We start from the raw sequence: 27,688 nt of genomic DNA on the forward strand, positions 1-27,688 counted from the left end.
AAAGGGTGTTTTTGTTCTTCGGTTAATAATAACAATGTAAAAGCAACCAATGAACACACACTGCAGAAAGTTTCCCATCATAATAGTAAACACCACAGATTTACAAAGGCTNTTAGGTTTTAAAAATATCTATTAAACTCTAAAGGGCTCACCACTGTCCAACATTTTTTCAAATAAATGGGAACACTCGTAACCTGTACAAAAGAGTCTCTATTTGTAAATAAGTAAGGTTACAAAGGGTGTTTTTGTTCTTCGGTTAATAATAACAATGTAAAAGCAACCAATGAACACACACTGCAGAAAGTTTCCCATCATAATAGTAAACACCACAGATTTACAAAGGCTTCTGCCCTCCTAGAATTTAAAATGTGAGGGAGAGCCAAATACAAATAATTAGAATTATAGAAAACTGGCACTGTGCACTCTATTTGTGCAAATAACATAAGTAAGGAAATACAGGCTGTAGTAATAAATTATGACTTTGTAGGGAGGGAGATTTCAGACAAGACACCACAGAAGAGAAGCACTTATGGGTGAAAAGGAAAACAGGAAGAGAACAGGAGATGTGCTTAAATTTGGCCAACAAACAAAGCACAAAGGGGAAAATGATACAATACAAAAAGAATGGACTACAATAATCAATGAACCAGGCTGTTGTTATAAATATTAGAAACAAAACTTACAATTCACAAGCAATGTGAATGTCTTCCTGGAAAACCCAAAAGAGTCTATATAATACAACTAATAGCCTAGAAAACTGACCACTATCATAGACAAAGTGAAAAGCAGAAAACCTTTAAGTAAAAAAAGTAAAAAATGTTTCTAAAAGCCAACTATTTTAGGGTAACTATACAAATGTGTGAACATAAAACATACTCATAACAAGGCAACACGAGAAAATTCCTGGGTTGGCACCCTTGGAATTCTGATGTATTAATAGAGAAAGAATATATAAAAAGATATGGAAAGAATAAATAAAAATAAAAGGGTGCCTGGATGGCTCAGTCCATGAGCGTGGAGCCTGCTTAAGATTCTCTCTCTCTCCCTCTCCCCGATTCACGCTCGCTCTAAACAAACAAATATTGTTAAAAATTTAGAATATAAAAATGATTTGAATTCTTGGCCAGTTATATGTCTAGAAGCTGTGGTAGCCAGCCTCAAAAATGCCCCCCAATAATCCTCACCTCCTGATATTCAAAACTCTTGTAATAATTCCCTTGATACAGTGACACAGGGTTGACCTGTACAACCAACAGAATATGGTAGAAATAACGGTGTATTACATCCAAAGCTAGGTCATAAAAGGCATCACAGTTTTTGCCTTGATCCCTGGGATTGCTTATTCTGGGAGAAGCCAGCCACCATACTACGTAGACATTCAAGCGGTCCTATGGAGAGGCCCAGGTGAAAAGGAAATGAAGCTTCCTACCAAGAGCCATCACTAATTTGCTAACCATGAGTGAGTCACCTTGGAAGCAGATCTTCTAGTCCCAGTCAAGGCTATAGATGAATGCAGACTTGCCTGATAACCTAACTGCAATATCAAGAGAGACCTTAAGCCACAACTGCTCAGCCAAGCTGCTCCTAAATTTCTCACCCACAGAAACTGCAGATGATAATAAGTTACTGTCATTTTAAGCCACTGAACCTTGGAATAATTCACTGCACAGCAATAGAAAACTAACAGAGAAGCCAAGGTATAATTCTCGCTAAGTGCTAAGGTAAGATCTCTGCTCTAAATTACATGAACAAGAAAACTTACACTGAAGTACTAACCTAACATGTTTAGAATCTATCCTGAAGTTCTTACAAATTCAAATAGAAGGATATATACTTATTTTACATTCAGTAATGATTTTTATCAAATGGCAAAATAAAGAGTAGGATGAACTATGGGAGAATGACCATTTAATTTTTCATCCTAATTGGGTTATTTCTGAGTGTGAACAGGGACAAGATAGAATACTATGTCAATGGGAATAAACCAGAACTATACTAAGCAAACCATAACATAAAGCCATACTAATTATGGATGCTAGGTACAGAAATTTAAACTGCTAAAATAAGGCGGTATAAAAGATAAAGTAATAAATTCAGGAGATTTCTATAAACCACAAACATCATCATAATAAAAAATAACTAGTTTGGTGAATAATCATGTACTGAGAACTGTTTTAAAGAATTTTACATGCAGTAACTAATTTAATACAATCTCCCTGTGATGGGTTGAATAGAGGCTCCCAAAATGCTATGTCGACATCCTATTCTTTGAAACCTACAAACGTGACCTTACTTGGAAAAAGGATCTTTACAGATAAAACTAAGAATTTCAAGATAATATCATCCTGGATTATCCAGGGAGACCTAAAATCCAACAACTGTCCTGTTAAAAGACCCACAGAGGGGAGAAGGAAAAAAGGCAATGTGAAGTCAGGTAGATATTGAAATTACGCAGCCCACAAGCCAAGGAACACATGCATCTACCAGAAATTTAAAAAGGCAAGGAAGTATATCCCTAGAGCTTTCAGAGTAAATGCATCTCTTCTGACATCTTGACTTCAGAATTCTGGCCTGCAGGACTGTGAGAAAATAAGTCTTTATTTTAATAAAGTCATCAAGTTTGAGGTAATTTGTTAGAGCAGTCACAGGAAAGGAATATACTACCTGTGTCATAGATACTACAATCCCCATTTTACCAATGATGAAACAAGCACAGAAATGTTAAGTTATCTAATAAACCAGAAAATTTGGGGATAAGAATAAAAAATATTAAAGTTAATTAAAAAAAACTGGTTTGGAAGTAATACTTGGAGGTTGGTCATGGGACTGAGTTTCCCCTCAAATTTTAGCTGAGCTTAACAAATGAAGAAGAAATGAAAGAATCATTATCCTGCAACCTCTAATGTAATAAATGAATCAGGCAAAAATCATTAATACATGATGGCATTTTAAAATATATCCACAAACTCACTTCAAAAGATGGAAACTCATATCCCACCTCTTGAATGTAGGCCAGATTTACTCTCTTCTAATGAATAGAATGTGGCAGGAAAGGACAGTATGTGACATCCAAGGCTAGGTTATAAGAGGCAATGCCACAACAATGTATAAAGATCCATTTCTGTGACATCAATAACTGAAATGGGTGGTGACAAAGCTGTAAAAGAAGAGTTTTTGTATGTTACTGAAAGTAAGTGTTATAAATTCAAATTAGAGTATTATAACTTTAGGACTTTAAATGTAATCCCTGGGGCATCTGGGTGGCTCAGTCAGTTAAGCATCCGACTTTAATTCAGGTCTCAAGCCCCGCATCGGGCTCTATGTTGACAGCTCAGAGCCTGGAGCCTACTTTGGATTCTGTGTCTCCCTCCCTCCCTGCCCCTCCCCCGACTCAAAAATGAATAAATGTTAAAAAAAATTTTTAAAAATGCAATCCCTGTGGGAACCCCAAGGAAAATGGCTACAGAATATACACAAAAGGAAATGAGAAGGCAATAAAAATGTTTTACTACAAAATATCAACCAAACACAATGACACTAATGAAGGAAATGAAAGACAGAAAAAGCTGTAAGATATGGCAAATAAATAGTAAAATGAGGAAGTCTTTCTTTACCAGTAATCGCTTTATATGAAACTAGATTAAATTCTCCAATCAAAAGACAGAAAGTGGCAGAAATGCTTAAAGGATAATCTAATTATATGCTGTCTACAACAGACTCAGTCTAGATCCAAAGATGCAAATAGGCCAAAAACGAAAGGATAGAAAAAGATATTCCATGTGACTATCCTAATGTCACATAAAATAGACTTTAAACCAAAAAAGGATAGCTCAGTGAGAAGAGTCTTGATCTTGAAGGTCATGATTTCCAGCCCTATGTTGGGTATCGACATTATTAAAAAAAAAAACAAAAAACAAAAAACAAATTTAAAAAGAAAGGTTATGAGACAAATGATGTTACAATATTAATAAAAGGTCCAAAACAGCAAGAAGGTACAATTATTATAAATATTTACCCAGCTAATAACAGATCATCAAAATATATAAAGCAAAAACTAACATGTTTGAAAGGAGAAATAGACATTTCTCAGCATATTGCAAGGATTATATACCAAGTGGGATTTAACCCTGGAATGCAAGGATGGTTCAACAATAAAAATTCATCAATGTAGTGTACCATATTAACAGAATGAAGGGGGGAAAAAAACATGATTATTTCAGTTGAAAGAGAAAAAGCATCTGACAAAATTTAACATTCCTTCATGATAAAAACACTCAACAAAAAAGGACCATAAGGGAACCACCTCAATATGTTAATAAAGCCCATATATGAAAAACTCTCAACTGACATCACATTCAATGGTGAAAGACTGAAAGCTTTCTGTCGAAGATCAGAAATGAGGCCAGGACAGCCACTCTCACCATTTCCATTCAACAAAGTACTGGAAGTCCAAACCAAAGAAATTAGGCAAGAAAAAAATAAATTAGTAAATAAATAAAAGGCATCCAAATTGGAAAGGAAGAAGTAAAATTCTGTTTGAAGATATGACCTTATATATAAAAAACCCTAGAGATTCTACATACACAAGAACTATTAAAACTAAAACAAATTCAGCAAACTAGAAAGAGATACAAAAATTAACACACACAAATCCAATGCACTTCTATTCATTAACAATCAACAATCTAAGGGGTCCCTGGGTGGCTCAGTCGCTTAAGTGTCTAACTTCAGCTCAGGTCATGATCTCACGGTTTGTGAGTTCAAGCTCTGTGTCGGGCTCTGTGATGACAACTCTGAGCCTGGAGCCTGCTTTGGATTCTGTCTTCCTCTCTCTCTGCCCCACCCTCACTTGTAATCTGTCTCTCAAAAATGAATAAACATTAAAAAAAAATAAAACAACCAACAATCTAAACAGGAAATCAAGAAAACAAACCCATTTACATACAGCATCAAAAAAAAGTAAGACACTGAGGAATCATCCAATGGGGTCAAAGACTTGTTAACACTAAAAACTATAAAACACTGCTGAAAGAAATTAAATAAGACAGAAATAAATGGAAAGAGATCCTATGTTTATGGATTTAAAAAGTATTAATATTGTTAAGATGTTAATACTACCCAAAGCAGTCTACAGATTCAATGCAACTCCTATCAAAATCCCAATGATGTTTCTTGCAGCAATAGAAAATCCATCCTAAAATTCATATAGAATCTCCAGGGACCTTGGGGCACCTGGGTGGCACAGTCAGTTAAGCTTCCAACTCTTGACTGCAGCTTAGGTCATTATCTCATGGTTTGCAGGATGGACCCCCAAGTTGGGCTCTGCACTGACAGCATGGAACCTGTTTGGGATTCTCTTTCAGCCCCTCCTCTGCGTGCATGTGCTCTCTCTCAAAAAACAAACTTAAAAGAAAAATATCTCCAGGGATCTTAAATAGCCAAAATGATCTTGAAAAAGAACAAAATTAGAGGACCTATATTTCCTGATTTCAAAACTTAATACAAAGCTACAATAATCAAAACATTGTGATACTGGCATAAAGACAGACATACAAACTTATTCTATTGGACTAGAAAAGAAAGACCCAAAATAAACTTTTGCATGTAAAGTAAAATGTTTTTGACAAGGTGCCAAGACCATTCAATGGGAAAAGGACAGTCCTTTCAATAAATGGTGTTGGGAAAACCAGATGTCCACCTGCAAAAGAATAAAGTTGGACCCTTACCTAACACCATTTACAAAAATTAAAAATGGATCAAAGACCTAAATGTTAAGAACTAAAAATATAAAACTCTTAGAGGAAAATAGGACAAACACTTCACAACACTGGATTTAGCAATGATTCCTTGCATATGACACCAAAGGTACAAGCAACAAAAGAAAATACAGACAAACTGGACTCCACAAAAATTTTAAATTTTATGCAAAAGACGCTATCAACAGAATGAAAAGGCAACCTACAAAATAGGAGAAAATATTTGCAAATCATTCATCTAAAGGATTAATATCTAGAATATACAGAGAACTTCTAAAACTCAACAAAAATAATAAAAAACTTAATTCAAAAATGGAGGGGCATCTGGGTGGCTCAGTTGGTTAATCGTATGACTCTTGATTTTGGCTCAGGTAATGATCTAACTGGTTCGTGAGTTTGAGCCCCGCACCTTACTAACAATGTGGAGCCTGCTTGGGATTCTCTCTTTGCTCCTCCCCCCCCACATCTGCATAGGCTCGCTCTCACTCTCTCTCTCTCTCAAAATAAATAAACTAAAAAAAAAAAAAAAAAAAAAAAAAAGGACAAAGTGCTTGAACACATTTCTCCAAAGAAATGACAGACATTTCTCCAAAGTATGACCAGAAGTACATGAAAACACTTAACCCCACTAATCACTAAGGAAATGCAAATCAAAACCACAATGAAATACCAACTCATACCCATTAAGACGGCCACTATTAAAAAAATGTTGTCAGGGATATAGAGAAATTAGAACCCTTGTGCACTAATGGTAGGAATGTAAAATGATAGAGCTGCTGTGGGAAAAAGTATGGTGGGTCCTCAAAAATATAAAATAGTTGCAGCCCCTCTGGAAAACAGTGTGGAGGTTCCTCAAAAAATTAACAATAGAACTCCCCTATGACCCAGCAATAGCACTCCTAGGAATTTACCCAAGGGATACAGGAGTGCTGATGCACAGGGGCACATGTACCCCAATGTTCACAGCAGCACTCTGAGCAATAGCCAAAACATGGAAAGAGCCTAAGTGTCCATCAACTGACGAATGGATCAAGAAGATGTGGATTATCTATACAATGGAATACTACATGACAATGAAAGAATGAAATCTGGCCATGTGTAGCAACATGGATGGAACTCGAGGTGTTATGCTGAGCGAAATAAGTCAGGCAGAGAAGGACAGATACCATATGTTTGCACGTATAAGAGGATTAGGAGGAACTTAAAGGAGGACCACGGGGGAGAAGGGGAAAAATAGTTGGGGAGAGGGAGGGAGGCAAACCATGAGAGACTCTTGAATACTGAGAACAAACTGAGGGCTGATAGGGGTGGGGAGAGGGGAAGGGGGGTGATGGGTATGCAGGAGGGCACTTTTGGGGATGAGCACTGGGTGTTATATGGAAACCAACTTGACAATAAACTATTAAAAATATATATATGTACAAATAGAGTTACCATATGATCCAGTAATTCTATTTCTTATGTACTCAAAAGAATTCAAAGTAGGATATGTAAAAAGTATCTGTACACACAAGTTCATAGCAGCATTACTCACAATAGCTAAAATGTGGAAGTAACCCAAGTGTCCATCAATGGTTGAATGGATAAGCAAAATGTGATACATACAATAAAATATTAGGAAAGAAATTCTGACACATGCTATAACATGGATGGACGTTGAGGACATGCTAAATGAAATAAGCCAGCCACAAAAAAATGATTCTACACTGGGGCACCTGGGTGGCTCAGTCAGTTAAGCGTCTCACTTCAGCTCAGGTCATGAAATCACAGTTCGTGAGTTCGAGCCCTGTGTCAGATCAGCTCTCAGCTGTCAGGACAGAGCCTGCTTCGGATCCTGTGTCCCCTCTCTCTCCCCCTCCCTTGCTCTCACTCTCTCTCAAAAATAAACTTAAAAAAAAAAGATGATTCCACTTATATGAGGCACCTACAGCAGTCAAATCAGTGACAGAAAGTAAAGCAACAGTTATTAAGGACTCAAGAGGAGGGAATGTGGAATTATTTGAGAGAGAGGAAGCATGAAGGCAGGGGAGAAGGTCAGAGTGAGAATATCAAGCAGGCTCCACACTCAGCAAGGAGCCTGACCTGGGGCACGATCCCACAACCCTGGGATCATGACCTGAGCCAAAATTAAGAGTCAGCACTCAACTGACTAAGCCACACAGACCCCTAAAATGGTTTTGATGGTAAATTTACTGTTAAACACATTGTGCCACAGTTTTTTTTTAAAAAAAGGATGATGCCACTTGATCTCAGGTTACTTGCTCCAGGGAAGCTAGCTGCCAATTTGTGAGGAGGCTCCAGCAGCCCTAGAAAAAGGTGTATGTGGCAAGGAATGGAGGCCTCCTGCCAACAGCTAGCACCAATCCACCAGCCACAGCAGTGAGATACCTTGGACACTGACCCTCCAGCCCCAAGTCAAGCCTTCAGATAACTGTAGCCTCAGCCAACATCTTGACTGCATCTTAATGAATCTGAGTCAGAGCCATCCAGCTAAGCCACTTCTGAATTCCTGTCCTACAGAAACTATACAGATTTAAAAAATTGTTTCAAACTGTTAAATTTTAGGATAATGTGTTATGTACTAATAGAAAATCAGTACAATATTAAAACCACTGAATGAAAGATTATTGGAAAATAGGATATTTGTACGGTCTCAAAGTATTACCCCACATTTTACTTACTAATTACAGAAGGGAAAAGTATACTACTATAATGCAGAGATCTGGGTTTTTTGTTTGTTTGTTTTGTTTTAACAGTGGGAAGCAGCAAGGGATGCTGCTGAACATCCTACAGTGCAGCGCTCCACAACAAAGAACTATCTAGCCCAAAATGTCATAGTACCGAGATTAAGCAACCCTGCCTAGGGCACCTGAGTGGCTCAGTCAGTTAAGCACCCGACTTCAGCTCAGGTCATGATTTCATGGTCTGTGAGTTCGAGTTCTGGGTCACGCTCTGTCCTCACAGCCCAGAGCCTAAAGCCTGCTTCAGATTCTATGTCTCCCTCTCTCTCTGCCCCTCCCCAACTCTCACCCTCTCTTAAAAATAAACATTTAAAAAAAGAAAGAAAGAAAGAAACCCTGCCTAAAGAAATAAAAGCAAAAAGAATTAAAAAAAAAAAAAAGGAAAAGTAACATTCAATTAAAATCTGTATGGGGGATGTGCTTTCTCTCTCAAAAGTAAAAAAATAAAACTTGTATGGGAATGTTTATAGTAATTCTGTTCATAACCACACAAACCAGTATCCCTCAACAGGTAAACTGATAAACTGTAGTGCATTCATATCCTGGAATACTACTCAGCAACAAAAAGAAAGAAACTACTGATACATGCAACAGCTTGGGTGAATCTGGAAGGCATCAATCATATTGAATGAAACTAAGTCTCAAAAAGTTACATATGTATTATTCCATTTATGTGACAGTCTCCAAAAGACAAAATAATAGGGAACGATAACAAATCTGTGGCTGCAAACCGTGGAGGGTAGGTAGGACTACAAAATGTAGTACAAGGGAGGTTTTGAAGTGATGAAACTATTCGGTATTTTGACTGTGGTGTTACAAAAATTTACATGTGTTAAAATTCATACAACTGTACGCATATACACACAAAAGCCAATTTTACTGTATAATGATTTTTTAAATTTTAAGTTTATTTATTTTGAGAGACCGAGAGATGGCACAAGAATATATGCGTGCAAGTGAGCAGGGGAGGGGCAGAGAGAGAATCCCAGGTAGGCTCCGCACTGTCAGCACAGAGCCTGATATGGGTCTCAATCCCACCAACCCTGAGATCATGACCTCAGCTAAAGTTAAGAGTCAGACACTTAAGGGGTGCCTGGGTGGCTTAGTCGGTTAAGCATCCGACTTTCGCTTAGGTCATGATCTCGCGATTCGTGGGTTCAAGCCCCGCGTCGGGCTCTGTGCTGACTACCAGCTCAGAGCCTGGAGCCTGTTTCGGAGTCTGTGTCTCCTTCTCTCTCTGCCCCTCCCCTGCTCATGCTGTCTCTCTCTCTCTCCTAGAAATAAATAAAACATTGAAAAAAATTTTTAGAAAAAAAGAGTCAGACACTTAACCAACTGAGCCACCCAAATACCCCTATATGATGTTTTTTTTTAAAAGTAGTCTCCCCCAAAATTTATGTCCACCTGAAACCTCAGAATGTGACCTTACTTGGTCTTATTGGGTCTTTGTAGATGGAATCAAGTTAAGATGAGATGAGCCCTAATTCAATGACTTGTGACCTTATAAGAAGAAAATCTGGACACAGAGACATACACAGAATAAAGACGAGGTGATGACACACTGGGAGAATACCACATGAAGATAGAGGCAGAGAATGGAAATAAGCATATACAAAGCCAAAGGATGCAAGGATCACCAACAACCATCAGAAGCTATGAGAGGCATGGCCTAGATTCTCCCTTCTGAGAAGTTCCAACCCTGCTGACCCCTTATTTTAGTCTTTTAGACTCCAATACTGTGATAGAATAAGGTTCCTTTGTTTTAAAAACTAACCAGTGTGTAGCAACTTGTTACAGCAGTTCTAGGAAACTGATACATCCTATAATTCTATTTAAATGACATTCTAGAAAAGGAAAAACTGTTGGGAGAGAAAACATCAGTGCCTCCTAAAGGACAGAGTTGAGGAGACATGTAGGACTACAAAGGAGCACAAGAGGGGTGCATGGGTAGCTTAGTGGGTTAAGCATCTGACTCTCGATCTCACCTCAGGTCTTCATCTCAGAGTCGTGAGTTTCAGCCCCATGTTGGGCTCTGCCCTGGGTGTGAAGCTTACTTAAAAAAAAAACAAAAACAGGGGCGCCTGGGTGGCTTAGTCGGTTAAGCGTCCGACTTTCGCTTAGGTCATGATCTCACCGTTCGTGGGTTCGAGCCCCGCATCGGGCTCTGTGCTGACTGCCAGCTCGGAGCCTGCAGCCTGTTTCAGTCTGTGACCACCTCTCTCTCTGACCCTCCCCTGCTCATGCTGTCTCTCTCTCTCTCTCCTAGAAATAAATAAAACATTTAAAAAACAAACACAAAAACAAAAACAGGGGCGCCTGGGTGACCCAGTCAGTTGGGTGTCCAACTCTTGATTTTGGCTCAGGTCATGATCCCAGAGTTAGGGGATCATGCCCCACATCGGGTTCCACGCTGAGTGTGAAGCCTGCTTATGACTCTCTCCCCCTGCCCTGCCCCTCTCCCCAGCTCCTGCACTCTCTCTAAGACAAACACAAAGGAGCACAAGACTGCAAACATTTGTCAAAATTCAAAGATTTGTACACTACTAGAAGAGGATGAATTTTACTAAGTGCAAGTTACATCTCATCTCAATAAACTCTAAAAAAAAAAAAAAGCATTCTCAATGTGAATAACAAAAAACTACTACTAACCTAGTTTCTACAATGAAAAGGGGAAAAAAAAAACGACTTTAGCTCTCTGGTGTATCTTGGGGAGATCACTCCAGGACCCATTCTTCCTTCCTAGTACCTCCCTTCTACCTCCATATCTCACTGCTAAAATTAACTTATCTTTTCTAATGTCCCTTTCACTTTATAATCTATCCTTCTTTAATCCCCTCTTCCTTCTCCTAACACTCAATTTTTAAAGCAGTTTCAACTTTGCTTCTATCTATAGCTTTAAAATTCATAAGATATAGAAACGAGACGGATCCCTCTGCTTTAACTTCCTATCAAAAATAACTGACTTTTTGGGCGCCTGGGTGGCTTAGTCGGTTAAGCGTCCGACTTTTGCTTAGGTCATGATCTCACGGTTCGTGGGTTCGAGCCCCGCATTGGGCTCTGTGCTGACTGCCAGCTCGGAGCCTGGAGCCTGTTTCAGTCTGTGACTCCCTCTCTCTCTGACCCTCCCCTGCTCATACTGTCTCTCTCTCTCTCTCTCTCCCCCCCTAGAAATAAAATAAATAAATAAATAAATAAACTGACTTTTTCAAAAAACTAATTTAATGTTTTATTTTTATTTCTGAGAGAGAGAGAGAGAGAGACACAGCGTGAGCAGGGGAGGGTCAGAGAGAGAGGGAGATACAGAATCTGAAGCAGGCTCCAGGCTCTGAGCTAGCTGTCAGCACAGAGCCTGACGTGGAGCTCAAACCCACAAACCATGAGATCATGACCTGGGCCGAAACTGGACGCTTAAATGACTGAGCCACCCAGGCGCCCCAAAACTAACTGACTTTTTACATGATTTTGAAAAAGCTTTCACCATCAAGTACAGTGATGTGGATATCTTCACCTAGTAAAACACTGTGACTTGAACCACCAAGATATCAGTTTGAATCTAAGATACAGTACAATATTAAAATCATTACCTCTTAGTCTGTCAGTTACAAAGAAACTTAAAATAGAGTCAACTTTTATATCATTTATTTTGAATAATGTTTACTATCACACTAGAAAAATGTGACAGAATGTCTAATGTAGAAAAGAGGTGCTAAAACATTGCCAGAGGTGAAAACTGACCTTAACATCTTCCTGAAAGGCAGTAGAAATAAAAATATGGAAAAAGAAAGGCACATTTCACAAAATTATTTCAGTAATATCTTGTCCCACAGGAAACAAACAGCAAATTAGTCTTATTTTAAAACATGTATCCTCTTTATAGAAAAATTAATAGTCAAGATATGAAATTTGTTTCATTTGATTTCAAAAATAACATATCCACCATAGTCAGTTATTTTTATAAGCTGCATCTATTTTGACCTAGAAAACCTTCCAATAATTTATAAGGACCTATAATTCTTAAAAGAAGCCATCAAAAAGACATTTCAGAAAACATATTAAACCAGTAAGAAGAAAAACTGCTTGCTGACGCACAAGTACAAAAAGCTTAAGTACACAGTGGTATTCAGAGAACTAAAACCTAATGAAGTCTAGCTCTCAAACAGCCTTAGTGAAGTACAGAAGTATAGGGGCACCTGAGTGGCTCAGTCAGTTAAGCAACCAACTTCAGTTCGGGTCATGATCTCATGGTTTGGAATTTCGAGCCCAGCCTTGGGCTCTGTGCTAACAGCTCAGAGCCTGGAGCCTGCTTCAGATTCTGTGTCTCCTGGTCTCTCTCTCTCTGTCTCTCTCTCAAAAATTAACAAACATTAAAAAAATTTTAGTGGCTCCTGGGTGGCTCAATCAGTTAAGCGTACGACTTTGGCTCAGGTCATGATCTCATGGCTTGCGGATTCGAGCCCCGCGATGGGCTCTGTACTGACAGCTCAGAGCCTGGAGCCTGCTTCAGAATCTGTGTCCATCTCTCACTCTGCCCCTCACCCACTCATGCTATGTCTCTCTCTTAAGAATAACAAAAAAAATTTTTTTAATAAAATACAGAAGCATATACGGCAACTGCAAATACTGAGTAGTCTCCTTTGTACAAGGCCACTTAGCCATGTTCTGAAACCACCACTCAAGTGAAAGAGCTATGTATCAAAGCATGGGTGTTAAAAATTCTGTACTCATTTGCCATCCAGTAACGTAAGAATGAAGCCTCAATCCATTTGGAAGAGGAACATGGAGGTGGTAATGGTTCTTGTGTATGCAACCAGTAGCCACACGACCCAGCTGAATTGAAAACTAGATCCTGCTCTCTCCAATCACTTGTAGCAGGGACTAACTAGAAGGAACAATGTTTAGATCCCATTCTCCATTAATGATGGCAAAGCAACAGAACAGAACTTGGTGTATGAGTTCCTGAAGGTATTGTCAGAGGGGGATAAGAGTTCTTTTGGTTGGGCTAGAAGGTAAATACTCATTTCCATAATATTCTGAATAAAATGAGACGGAATGAACTCAAACCCACGTATTATGGGGAAAAGTTGCCTTCTTATTTACTGGAAAAGGCTACGTTAGCAGAGTGGAAAGATGTAAACCATCCTCTCTCTCCCTTAAAAGTGACACCTTGGCTCTGAACGTAATATGAAGGATCTCAGATAAATGAAAGCTCTCTTTCCATTTTCTAACCAAATGTATGGGTGTAGATCTAAAGCATATGCTTAAAAAGATGATTATCTTATTCAAAGAGAAAAACACAAAGGTATAACTTTCAAGGTTCAATAGTATGCCAACAGAATTTAAGGAAACTGGCACCAGAATCAAACTTTTAGCATTCATTTGCTGGTTTGAACTCTGTACCCACTACTTTAGAAGGCAATTTCCCCCCTGTCCTCTCAAACAGCTAACAAACATTTTAATATTAACTACTATTACAAGTTGTTTCCTGGTTTTGACTCTCTACTGCTAGAGTTTAATAATTTGATGCGCCACAATAAATATAACTACCATTGTGCTACAATAAATATTGCTCTCATTTGTAAACAAGGTTTGTGTGAAATTATGCAACCTAATTATATATAAGGTTGAATTTCCTGGCTCCCAGGAAACTCTGGTTTCTGACCATCTCTTAATACTCATGAATTGTCCTCAAAATACAAGATCCTGATAGCCACCATCCCCATCCTTCCAACAAACCTTTCTCAGATCATTTCTAAACTTAATCTATAAAGTATAAGTAAACTAGATATCAATATTAATAAGTTAGTGAGTAATATATATGTACATTTTATAAATAAATTTATATATTTTTACTTAAAGGAGCCGAAAAGCATTGTTATTCAGATTGTATCAAAAACCCAGAAAAAAAAAATCACATACAATCATTTACATCCAAGGGCCCTAACTAATTGTGGGGGGAAGAAAGAAAAGAAAATTACCTCTTACCCATTAGAAACAAATAGGATTATAAAAGCAGAGCCAATTCTGTACTCCAATTTGGGTCTGTAGGTTTTCACCTTAGTATTCTATCCAAAGACTACCTCCTCTATTTTGACTCCAAAAAGGTGCTAAATAAAACTATTATTCCAAAGAAGTAAAAATACCACACACATCTTATTTGTTCTTAGTATATGTGCTGCCAAAGCGAGTACTTATTTGTTCTTATAAGTAGAAATCCAAGAAAGTTAAATGGATTGCCCAGGTAGGCAAAGATTTCTTACATGCGACAACAAAAGTACCACCCATAACAGAAAAAATTGAAAACTTAGGTCTCATCAAAATTATGAACTTCTACTTTTCAAAAGACACTATTAAGATAATGAAAAGATAAGCAAAAGCTGGGAGAAAATATTTGTAAAATACATATCTGATAGAGGAAATATCCAAAATTTACAAAAAAACTCTTAAAACTCAGTAACAATCCAATAAAAATGGACTGTCCAAAGTCAAAACAAAAGATGTGGCCCAAACCAGAAATCTCTAGCTTTGTTCAGTGTTAATGTCATGATTTAAAACCATGGTTTGAGGGTGCCTGGGTGGCTCAGTCTGTTACATGACTGACTCTTGATTTTGACTACTGATTTTGGCTCAGGTCATGATCTCACAGTTCATGAGATTGAGCCCTGCGTTGTCAGCATGTAGCCTACTTGGGGTTCTCTCTTTCCCTGTTTCTCTCCATCTCTCAGAATTAAAAAAAAAACATTTAAAAAATAAATAATAAAACCATGGTTCTTTAAAGGAAGCAAAAAAGGTAACAGGAAAATAAAATATATTTATGTCATTGCTATACTTGAACTTACTCAGTTTTGTCCTTTTGAAAATTAAGATATATATCAAGTCTAGGATCACTCCTAACCCCACTTGTCTAAAACAAAAACAAAAACCCTAATAAATAGCAGTCTCAAAATAAGAAATCCCAAATCATTACACAACAAAAGTTAAGAAGTGAGAGGCGCCTGGCTGGCTCAGTTGATGGAGCATGCGACTCTTGATCTAGGTTGGGGTTGTGAGTTCGATCCCCGCATTGGGTATAGAGATTACTTAAAATCTTTAAAAAAAAAAAAAAAAAGAATCACTGAGGGGCCCTTGGCTGGCTCAGTAAGTAGAGCAAGCAACTCTCAATCTTGGGACTGTGAGTTCAAATTCCATGTTGGGTATAGAGATTACTTTTTAAAAAGTGAATGAGATTGAAATGATTAAAACAAGAATTACAAAAAGTAAAACCCTTCTTTGGATACCTCAGGCTTACTTGTATTTTCTTAGGCAAACAGTAACAGTAAGCCTCTTAGAGAAGAATCAAATTTATCTTAATAAGATCCTATATTTTCCTTTGTTAAAATGAAAATTTTTTAAATGTTTATTTATTTTGACAGTGAAAGAGAGTGCGCACATCTGCATACATGTGAGTGGGGAAAGGGCAGAGGGAGAGAGAGAATCCCAAGCAGTGCCTGCGACACAAGGGGCTCAATCTCATTAATCGTGAGATCAAGACCTGAGATGAAACCAAGAGTCATGACACTTAACTGAATAAGCCACCCAGGTGCCCCTCTAAGATGAAATTTAAGTTACACAGGGACTTCTTTGCCTAAAAGCATAATCTTTTATAAATGTTTTACTCTATCAAGTAAATTGTTAAAAGAGAATACAGAACTCCAAAACTAGAGAAAAATGTAATGAAGGCCTTGCCCCAATCAATCTTTACCTTTCCAGAAAACTCTACTTTTAACCTTTTATCATCAAACATTTACTAAGGTCCTATATACATTGGAGAGAATGATTCTAGTTGCTTTGCCAACAACAGGAAAGGAAGAGAAGAGCAGCAGACTCAGAAGCAGAAAAGATATGGACAGAAACCTACAAAATAATTAGGACACCAAAACCCAAACAATCCAATTAAAAAATGGGCAAAGGAGTTGAGCAGACATTTCTCAAAAAAATATTCTAGCAGCTAATAAGTACATGAAAAGACACTCAAAATCATTAATCATTAGAGAAATGAAAATCAAAACTACAATGAGATACCGATTCACTCATTAGGATGATTATTAAAAAAAAAAAAAACCAGAATATAACAAGCATTGGTATGAGTGTCAAAAATGGGAACTCTTGTGCACTGCCAGTGGGAATGTAAAATGGTACAGCTGCTATGGAAAACAGTATGGTGGTTCCTCAAAAAATTAAACACAGAATTACAACATGATCCAGGAATTCCATTTCTGGGAATACACCTAAAAATACTGAAAGACCTAAACAGCACCCACATTCATAACATCATTATTCATAACAGCGAAAAGGTGAAAATAAGCTAAGTGTCCATCAACAGATGAATGGATAAACAAAATGTGGCACACACATAAAATGGAATATTAGCCTCAAAAAGGAATGAAATTCTGACACATGCTACCACATGAACCCTGAAGACATTATGCAAAGTGAAACAAGCTTAACATAAAGGACAATATTAATATTGTATGATTCCACTTACATGAGATACCTAAAATAGTCAAATTCTATACAGAGACCAAAAAGTAGCACAGTGGTTACCAGGGGTTGAGGGAAGGAGAATGTGAGTTATTTTTTAAGGCACATTGAGTTTCAGTTTGGGATGATGATGAAAAAGTTCTCGGAGATGCACAATGGTAAAAGCTGCACAACAAAGTGAATTAACTTAATGTCACTAAACTGAACACTTAAAAATGGTTGGAGCCCCTGGGTGGCTCAATTGGATAAGCATCCAACTTTGGCTCAGATCATGACTTCATAGTTTGTGGGTTCAAGCCCCCTGTGAGGCTCTGTGCTAATAGCCTGGAGCATGCTTCAGATTCTGTGTCTCCTTCTCTCTCTCTGCCCTTCCCCAACTTGTGCTCCATCTCTCTCAAAAATAAGTTAATAATTTTTTTTTTATCGATAAAATGGTCAGTTTTAGGTCATGTATATTTTACCACAGTAAGAAACAAACAAAAAAATAATCAGGGCCGATAAATTCATCATTTTCATTGTTAAAGATGAAAACATCAATTTATATGGTAAAATAAATTAACAGGGCTGACTGAACATAAGCACTTCTATTCCATTCTCTCCTAAAACACCAGCAAAACAAAATAAATAAAGTAAAAACTCTCAAGGACAAAGACAAAGGGCAAGGAGATGACAGCAAATAAATGTCAGCAACATACTGACAAAGAAAAGCAGTAGTAACTAGGTTCTGCACGTTTCAATATACATACTGAATACAGTTTTCAATTAAGACTTGTAGTAAATATCTTTCCTCCAAAAAATTCAAGAACAGAAAAAGATAATCTGGGATTTCCTTTTGACTACTGCCTTTCTACAGAAACAAATGCAGCTAATCCCTCTCTTGTGTTCCTTACCTTCCCAGTTCCAAAGCAGATCTATAATTAAATGAACCACCTGGAAATCCCTTTCAATATTCAGAACAAATGAATTCCAAAAACTAGGTTAGACCATGCTTAAAAAAAAAAATCCCTTCTCCATTAAACGAGATTTAGATTTAGCTCAAATCTGTTGACCTTACTGCTGCATCTCTCTGATGGCAGCAACTTTTTGTACTTTTCAGAGGCTCAGTTCAGTAGTACTTTTATTCATCAATGAAAGAAATCTTGCTGCATTTCAAGTATTCTTAATGCTACGTCTAACATACTATTAGCTTATTTACCAAAAAGACTACTTAGAATAACTACATTTGGCATTTTAGCCAAGAATAAGGAATAACTTCTTTGCAATATGTCAAGAAAATTTTCATGAGAAACTATAAACAGGACAAAAGGTCTAGTGAAGATAAGATCCTAAAAATCACTCTCTGAAGTTATACAGAATAAACACATTCCACCTTTCTACAACATTTATCAGTTTCTTTAAACATTCTAAATCATGAATTATCATGTCAAGTTTCTACAGCAAAATTCTACATCTTTCCCATGAGTAAACTATTTGTCAGTGTTTCCAAAGTTTGGTAAATACAAAAATTCCATGTATAAAGTCTAAAGAAACTTAATAGAGGTTAACTCAGATTGTCAAAAATCCAAAACCAGAAATGTGATGAGCAGCTAAACTACTTTGTTTCTTCTTTTTTCTATTCTACTTGTGCAAGCAGGGAAATCCTAAGACTATGTATGTGATCCGTCATTAAGAAGGGTGCTATGGCTGAGTGACAAAGCAAGATCCACAACATGAAAAAGGAGGAACAGTAGCATTATCTTCATGTATCCCAGTTTTTACAAAAGAATGAAGAGGGGAAAAGCTTTCACAATTGGCCCTCTTTATCTACTGCAGGGTCCCACTGTCACAGGGTAACCCATATATATGCTTCTGTCTCTTACACAAGCTTTTATCCCTTCCTTTTCATTCCCGCTCCCACCTACCTCCCTAGCCTGGTCTCCCTGCCTCCAGACCCTACAACCCTAGTAAACACTGTAGACCTCAATATTACCTAATAAATCACCATAAAATACCACTTTATTCAGTCAGCCAACAGGACTTAAGGTTATACCAAAACAATCAGTCTGGTCTCTTAACTTTTCTAAGCTTTCTCCTATTACCACCCTCACATACAGCCTCTTCAGACTAACCTAACCTCCAATTAATCTATTCACCGTACTACCACCATCTGAAGTCCATTCCTGTCTCCATACCTTTGCCCGTTCTAAATCCCTCCTCTGCCTTAATAATTATCCTGCATACTTCTCATTCAGCCCTGGACTGCTCTGAGGTATTGCATGAACTGTTTTAAAACTGTATGTGGGTAAGGACTTTCTTCCCAGAAGGCAGGGAACATGGGTTATGATGCAAAGAGTCAAGCTCCAGAATAGAGGCTGCAAAGCGGCAACCCACAAGACAAATCCTACCCATAGTGGTGATTTGTTTGGCCCACAGTGTTTATATTATGATTTCAAAAGTTACCAACATTTAGGAAAAAAAAAGATTTCTCACAAAACCTAGATCCCCCGATTCTGTTTAGAATAAAAGTTAAGATATTCAGGCCACACTTGGTCCTATACTCCCCACTAGGTCAATAGTGAGCTGACAATGAATTACGCTTTTTTAACTGTTTATTTATTTATTTTGAGAGAGAGGAGAAAGAGAGAAGGTGTGCACATGAACAGAGGAGAGTCAGAGAGACAGGAAGAGAGAGAATCCTAAGTAGGCTCAGATCTGCCAGCACAGTCTAGAATCTGTTTCAGATTCTGTGTCTCCCCCTCCCTCTGCCCCTCTCCTGCTCACACTTTGTCTCTCTCTCTCTCTCAAAAATAAACAAACATTAAAAGAAAAAAAGTTGGACACTGAGACACCCCAGTACCTCATAAATTATGTATTTTTTATTGGTTAAAATGGTCGATTTTACCCTTTAACTTTTTAAAACAGTAAGCCAAAGGAGCACCTGGGTGGCTCAGTTGGTTAAGCCTCCGACTTCAGCTCAGGTCATGATCTCCCTGTCAGTGAGTTTGAGCCTTTCTCTACTCTATTCCCCGACCCCCCAACCTCCCTCCCAGCTCAGAGCCTGGAGGCCACTTCAGATACTGTGTCTCTCTCTTTTTCTGTCCCTCCCCTGCTTGCACTCTGTCTCTGTCTCTCAGAAATGAATAAATATTAAACGAACTTTTTAATAAAATAAAATTAAAATTAAAAAAATTAAAAAGTAAGCCAAAGCTACTTAACAGCTACCCCATTAGAGGAACATGAATTCCCTAGTTCACTTAATCCCAACCTGATCATTACTATTTTAAAATGTTCATTTAGCCCTTATAGGCATTTAAATTTACAATGCTCACCCTAGATAAGCTTACTTAATGAATTAATGAATTGCGACAATAATTTTAAGACAAGGTTGGTGGTAATGATAATAACAACAAAAACTAACACTTCACGTTTACTGTGAACCAACTATTGTTCAAGCAAAAATACATTATCTTATTTAATCCACACAACAACCTTATATAGTAATATGCTATTACTATTCTCAATTTACAGATGAGGAACTTGACCAAGATCATCCTCTCAGTGCATGGTAAAGCCAAAATTCAAAACCAGACAATCCAGTACGCACTGTTAACTCCTACAATACGATTCCTTTCGACTAGCATCCTCTCCTCTGTGACTAACTGAATTGATTCCTTGGAACAACAAATCAAGGCTAAATTTTAGATCCTACTCTTTCTCTGAATGAATAAGAGGCAAAATCAAAGTCCACCTAAACATGCCATCCAGATGGCATTTGGACTTTTTCCTTATCTTAAAAGAAAAATTTCTCTGTCAGTGACAGAAAAAACGTTATATATCCAATAGAATAATATACATTTTCTCAGACAGCAAGTGTGTTATCAAACATTTCTGGAGTGCAGCAAGCTCAATATGCATATGTATTCTTAGACTAAACCATGAAGTGCTGATACAGTACAAAGCTTCCTGGGACAGAAGGGAAAATTAGAGTAAGCAGTTTCCAGATGTGAAAAAAGACTCGAACTTTCTTGAGGGCAGGGACTGCTTTTTTTTTCATCATGAGTCTCTGCAATACATAGCAGAGAGCAGCACCTAGCACATATTCAATTATGGTAAAGGAACCAATAAATCTATAAAGTTAGTACCTTAAATTGCAATGCAATGCGATCTTCATTATAGTATTTATCACCTTTTTCTTTTTTTTTTTATAATAATTACTGGTGAGCAAGTTTGTTTTCCTGACCAAAAAAACAGAAAATCCTTGAGGCAGGGGTTTTATATTAAGTGCTCATTGAGACCTAGCACAACAAGGGCTCGGTGAATGCTTGTTCAATATTATAAACTTAACATTTCTATACTTAGGTTCCCTACAAGTCTCACTTTTTGCCAATGTTTAAAACAGAATTTAAGGACGCCTGCCTGGCTAGCTCAGTTGATAGAGCATGCATTGATCTCAGGATTGAAAATTTGAGCCCCACATTTCAAGCCCCACTTTGGATGCAGAGATAACTTAAAAATAAAATCTTTAAAAAATACAAAAATTAAAAAATTAAGCAGAACTTAAAATACAATGGTTTCTCATTTATAAAGCAATGGATATTATGAAGTCGTATTATAAGATATTTGGGCCCCTGGGTGGCTTAGTAGGTTAAGCCTCTCAGTCATGATCAGGTCATGATCTCACAATCCTGGGATCTACAACCCCAGGCTCAGTGCTGGGCTGGGTGTGGAGCCTGCTTCAGGTTCTCTCTCTCTCCCTTTCTCTCTGCCCTCCTCTCATAAATAAATATTAAAAAACAAAACAAAAGACTGGGGGGGTGCCTGGGTGGCTCAGTCTGTTAAGCTTCAGGTCATGATCCTTCAGGTCATGATCTCCTGGTACGTGGTAGGTAGGTTCTGATGACAGCCCAGAGCTTGGAGCCTGCTTTGGATTCTGTCTCTCCCTCTCTCTTTCTCTCTCTCTGCCCCCTCCCTTGTTTGCTCTGTCTCTCTCTCCAAAAGAAATAAACACTAAAAAATAAAAAACAGGAGCACTTGGGTGGCTCAGTCAATTAAGTGTCCAACTTTGGCTCAGGTCGTGATCTCATGGTTTGTGGGTTCAAGCCCCAAGTTGAGAGTCTGGAATCTGCTCTGGATTCTGTGTTTCCCTCTCTGCATCTCCCCCACTTGTGTTCTATGTTTAAATGTGTGTCTCTAAGATAAAATAAACATTTAAAAATTTTTAATAAAAATAAACTTAAAAGGTTTAAAAAAAACTTACATTTCTTTAAAAAAAAAAAGATATTTCTAAGGCCAATCTTATATTGTGATATCAACAAAGCCCTAAAAAATTAGTGAGCCAGCCCATGAAGCACAAAATATAATCAAGAGTGAGCTAAAAGAAAATTGAGAGACCATCATGTTCAATACCTTTAATAGACAAGTGAGGAAGCGGAGGCCCAGAGATTTAAGTGAATTGCCCAAGATTACAGAACTAAGTAACAAGCAACACCAAGGCTAGAACCCAGGTCTCCTGAACGTTGGCCTAGTTTTCTTTCCGCAAAGAACTACTCTGTGAGCTCAGGATGCAGAGGATACTTTTGAAAATATTTTAAAGATACTTGGTATGGAGAATGATCTTTCCCAACACATAACATTTTGTGAGGTATTACATCACCATTAAAGAAATGAAAACGGCCTTGTTCCTTTCCTGTAGATAACACCATCTCCTCCTTCCCCACTTTTTTTTTTGCTCTATGTATTTTTGATTTTCATGTATTTCCTTTCATTATTTTTTGAGAATTCTTCTTACCATGTCTTGTTTTTCTACTTTCCCTCCTACCCAGTTCCTTTCCTACTATTTCTCACAAAGTTCCCCATCTCCTTCCTTCTCTCCATAATTATAAAAAAGAACAGAGCAAACATACATTTTTAATAGCAATGGCCTGCAACACCATAAAAAGCAAATCATACTCTTGGTCTCTGCGCATTTATAGGACAATTAATTAACAAAAATATAAACTAAACACAAAGGGTCACACAGAGGTATGAATAATAAACACTGATGTTTACGGTGAAGAAAGGAATCTAAGTATAGATAGACATTTACATGAAGAGAAGTAGTAATGATAAACAGCTGCAAGGTTAGAGTGAGGCAAGTGAAAGGGACGACTCTTTGTCCTATTCAGCGTTCTCACCTACCAATCCATCAGTTCTACTTCATTCACTCCTTATTCTCTTCCTGATTGACTATTTTCATGCTCTACCTTTCTATTCCAATAGTCTTCCTTTTTTCTCTTCTGATCCTTTAAAGAGAATTTATCCTGTCCTCATGTTTGCCTTCTCAATATTACTCCCAACTTCTCCCACCTTGTAGACCCAGATAATGTCTTGGGTTGTAAATTCATTTTTTTCTAAAGCTTTAATTTGTATTATCTTGATCCTCACGACAATGTCAGAAAGGCAGGTAGGAGTCAATACATCTATTTTACAAATACATAAACTGAGTCCAGGCAAGATTAAATAACTTGTCAAAAGTCAGTCTGTCAGTGGCAAAATCAAATCAGAACCCCAGACCTTTTCTTTCCAAGTCCTCTATTCTTTTTCCACTGCATTATGTTGCCTTCTTTTTACTTCTTATACTTTTTAACTATACACCTGCACATGTCTGGACAAGAATACACAGAATAAATGTTCATAAAACAGCAAACGTGGGAAAAGTATATGTCCAAGAAAAATAAAAAACCAGAGAAGTCAAGGTCGCCTGGTCAGCTCATTCTGTTAAATGTCCAACTCTTGATTTCTGCTCAGGTTATGATCCTCACATGGTCACGAGACCAAGCCCTACATCACACTTAGTGCAGAGCTTGGAGCAGGCCTGGGATTCTCTCTCTCCCTCACCCCTGCTCATTCTCTCTCTCTCACACACACATAAATAAACAAATAAACAAAACTTTTAAAAAAAAGAAAACAAAAAAGTCAGAGGACCTAAAGTAAGAGCAAAGTGTGGCTCACAGGCTAATGCTTATAGAAGAGACTTGGTTTCAGATCCAAGTGGAAACTGTCTATTTCTTCAACTTCCTTTTTCCCCATACCTCCATCTCCACAGCAGTTATATGATCAGAGCTCACCCTCTGCACCATTCCAGCCCCCCAGTCTCTTTCATGGGCCTGTCACCATACCTGCAGTTCTCACCACTGGAGTCACTTCTTTGGGTTAAGGCGTTGTCTCCAGAAGGCCACTGTTAAATGCATGTTACCTGAGAGGGGAAGGAGGGTCCATTAACACATTATTCCTATGGTAAAACACATCAGATTAGCAATGACCTTGGAAATCTGACAACACAATGTCTTTTTAAGTTTCATGGAAAGAAAAGGGGTTACCTGGGCAGCTCAGTTGGTAAAGCATGTGATTCTTGATCTTGGGGTCATGCCCTATGTTGGGCACAGAGATTACTTTAAAAAAATAATAAAATAAAAAGTTTCATGGAATAAATCATTTGGGGGGGAGGGATAGATAGTTTTTGATAGGGCAGGGTAAGGTGAGTCAGGGAGAAAAGGACTCAAACATACCATGGGGCCGATGACCACCTGGCTATGATGGCTACATGACAAAACGAGGATAGCAATATAAATATATACTCTAACTATTGGGGTCACTGTAAGGATGGTCCCTGCAACCTCAGAGGCTCCTAGGGATAGGAAAAGAAAAAGCACTTCAAGGATCAGAGTATAGCCAGTTCTGAAAAGAAGCAAGAGGTGAGGAGGTAGCAGTTTTCCACGTACAGCACTGCTAGACAGAAGGAGGAACAGCTCCTAGTTAATGACTACTAGTTGTGAGGCTAGTTTCCAACCCAATATTTTTCGCTGAGGGCCGACCTACCAACCAGATAATACTGTAGTTCAATTCTGCAACCCCACACTAATTTATATTGACTCAAAACTATATCATGTACAGTCACAAAAACCAACATGCCTTTACTAAGCACTTATTATGAGCCTAGAAATTGGCAAAATGCTGTTAACACTAAAAAAACAAACAAATAAATAACATTATATATTTGTGCCTTAACTCACGTAAAGGAAACCAATCCTCAAAACCTAAAACTGAGAGAATGGTGAGGAACAAGGAAGTGAAAAAAACAAAAAACAAAAAACCACAAACAGGTGACTACTTCCTATCAGTACTAACAACAATTGTCTTAAGCCAGACAAAATTTACAAAATTTAGTTCTAGGCCAAAGTTCCTCGTCAAACTCTTACCTAAACAGTCAAAAGGCACAAGCCACAAATACCTTTTTTCTTTTGGTCCAATATCAAAAGCTCTTTAGCAGCAGACATTCATCTTGATAACACGGGAGAATAACAAACTAAGAGTTACAAAACTCAGTTCTACTTCTAGCTCTAATTCTTAACTACTTTTAGGTAAACTATTTAACTTGTTTAAGATTCTTTTTTAAGCAGAAAACTAATAGTTTGGACTAGTCTAAGGATGGCATATACCTGGCACACACAGCACCCACTAGATAACTGTGTCCACAAGAAACATCACGAATCAATCATTAACTTACTTTCCCAGAGAATATATGACCAAAATCCTTCTCAATATAGGGCTCCTGGAGCTATTTCAAAGCTTAGTTGGTTCATAAACCAAAATATATTTGCTACCATGGACTAAATAATCTCTGCAATTTATTTGCTACCATGGACTAAATAATCTCTGCAATCTCTTCTAACTCTAAAATTCTAATACCAAGCTTCTGAGTAGGAGAGAAAAACACTTCAAACAACCTTAGATCAATAGTGTTGACAGTCATAAATGTCAGTATAATCTCCAAGCTCCACTCCAATTGCACCCAATCTGGTTCTTTCTAATTTTCAAAAGTCCTAAGAACAATCCACTCTCATACCATCAATATATATAACCTGGCAATATTATTCAGATTTGCTAATAGGTTATTTTTGCAGATCAAGAGCTCTTTACCCAGTCTGGCCCTAAAAATTCCTCATCCAAAAATATGGCAACAATAATGCACTAGTAAGTAACTAAATCCAATCCCTTGATCATCCCCACAGCCTCTCTCCAACATCAAGCCTTTTCGCAACCTAGACTTCTGCAACAGCCATTTTCCATCCTTTTACTCTCATCACCAGAGCAACCTTTCTACAACACACACGTATTCAGATCACTTCCCCATTTAAAATCTGAATCCACTGCTAACATAAAATTTGAGTGTTTTAGCATTATTCTTAGAATTTTTCACATAGTTACCTCCTTTTACCTTTCTGACCTCATGTCCCAGAATGCTCTCCTTCCCCATTCCACTCCCTGCTCCCTGATCCCTTTTTCTCCTACAATCTTCTGCATTTACACACAGCACCATGTTTCCTGCCGGTCCTATCCCTCCCCTTCCCCACCCTTAACACGCTCCTACTCATCATCTAAGACCCAACAGGACCAGGGGCAGTTCCTGTGACCTCCTCTGGCCAACCAACCCCCATACAGGACTGGTCACTTCCTCTTCTGTATCAAAGCTTTTTGAGAATTCCTTGGTAGGTCCACAGTACTGTTTGCCTCAGTGGTTCCCAAGACCATCAGAATTGCCTGAAGCATGTTTTAAACATAAATTCTTCAGGGCCAAAAGCAGACCTACTAAATCAATCTCAGGAAAGGAGGCCCTGGAATTTCTACTTTTAAAAAGCTCCCTAATTATTCTAATAGGCAAATTTGGGAACTGGTTTGTTGGTTTCTTCCAATAGATGAAAAGACGTTTTTTAAAAAGAATTTAGAAATTATTCCCTCTAGAATACTGTGAAAAAGTATTCTGCACTTTTTATTTCATATCCTTTCTAATTTGATTCATAAACTGAACATGAAACTTACATTCTCTTTTCAAAAAAGCAGTCGAATTTCCACCTTCATTTCTAAATCAAGAATGAAATAACTGTACCTCGAGTGCATCTATGAATAAATACACAGTGCAGGCTCTCAGCGTATCTGCCATGAGAACTTTATTTCAGCTGAGAAATTCTAAACCGATTTTGACGGTGGAAATACACTGCCTTTATTACATGCTTCCTTAAAATCGAATTATATTAGGAATACATGCGGGAGACCTCAATTAAGTGCAACGATAAGTGGCTGGCTCCAGTGCCTCATTAATTTTCCAAGAAAAAAATCCCACTCCTCTTTCCCAACCCTCACTCCCAAAAAGGTATACTGAAGCTGTAGAATTATGTATGGCAGAAAATGTAACAAGATTAAGATATGCATATAGCCAAGAAAACAAGTTGAGTTGTTACTGGAGAATCTTGAATTTCGGGTGTTTTGCACGTTCACCTTGTTACATCTCTTAACTTTAGGCCCCATGTCTACCTTGAGCGCAAAGACCCTGTGTTTCTCTTTAAGTCGTGGCCCTGGGACTCTGTCTGAAAACTTGAGTTCCCCGCTTAGCTCCCAGTAAGTCACGTCCGTATCACGTTCCGACCTTTAGAATACGTTCACAGCTACTTTTTTCTTTTCTCAGCCAGAGAAAAGGACACTCAAGAGGGAGGGCAGTGACAGCTCCACGTCCGCAAAACTGGACGCCGGGAGGTGACTGCGGGGCAGCAGGCGCCGAAAAGGGCGCCCGGGCCGGGACCACCACGATGGGGGACAATGGAGGGAGGAGGAGAGTGGAAGAAAGAGGAAGCAGCCGCTGTGCTGGGCCCCCCTCGCCAC

General features: G+C 38.1%; 1 protein-coding gene across 3 annotated transcripts in view; it reads right to left on the reverse strand.

The window, feature by feature from the left end:
* ITCH (itchy E3 ubiquitin protein ligase) overlaps window positions 1–27,688 on the reverse strand; it is a 142,703-nt gene that overhangs the window by 114,344 nt on the left and 671 nt on the right. For 2 of the 3 annotated variants that reach the window (XM_077769304.1, XM_077769306.1), the window contains exon 2: window positions 24,151–24,227. The exons of the other annotated variant lie outside the window; for it this stretch is intronic. The gene's annotated coding sequence lies outside the window, so the exon portion shown is untranslated. The remainder of the gene's footprint in view (window positions 1–24,150; window positions 24,228–27,688) is intronic. 3 annotated transcript variants of the gene reach the window in all.

Source organism: Crocuta crocuta, unplaced genomic scaffold (assembly GCF_008692635.1).
Source record: "Crocuta crocuta isolate KB4526 unplaced genomic scaffold, BGI_CrCroc_1.0 scaffold445, whole genome shotgun sequence".
Classification (NCBI taxonomy): domain Eukaryota; kingdom Metazoa; phylum Chordata; class Mammalia; order Carnivora; family Hyaenidae; genus Crocuta; species Crocuta crocuta.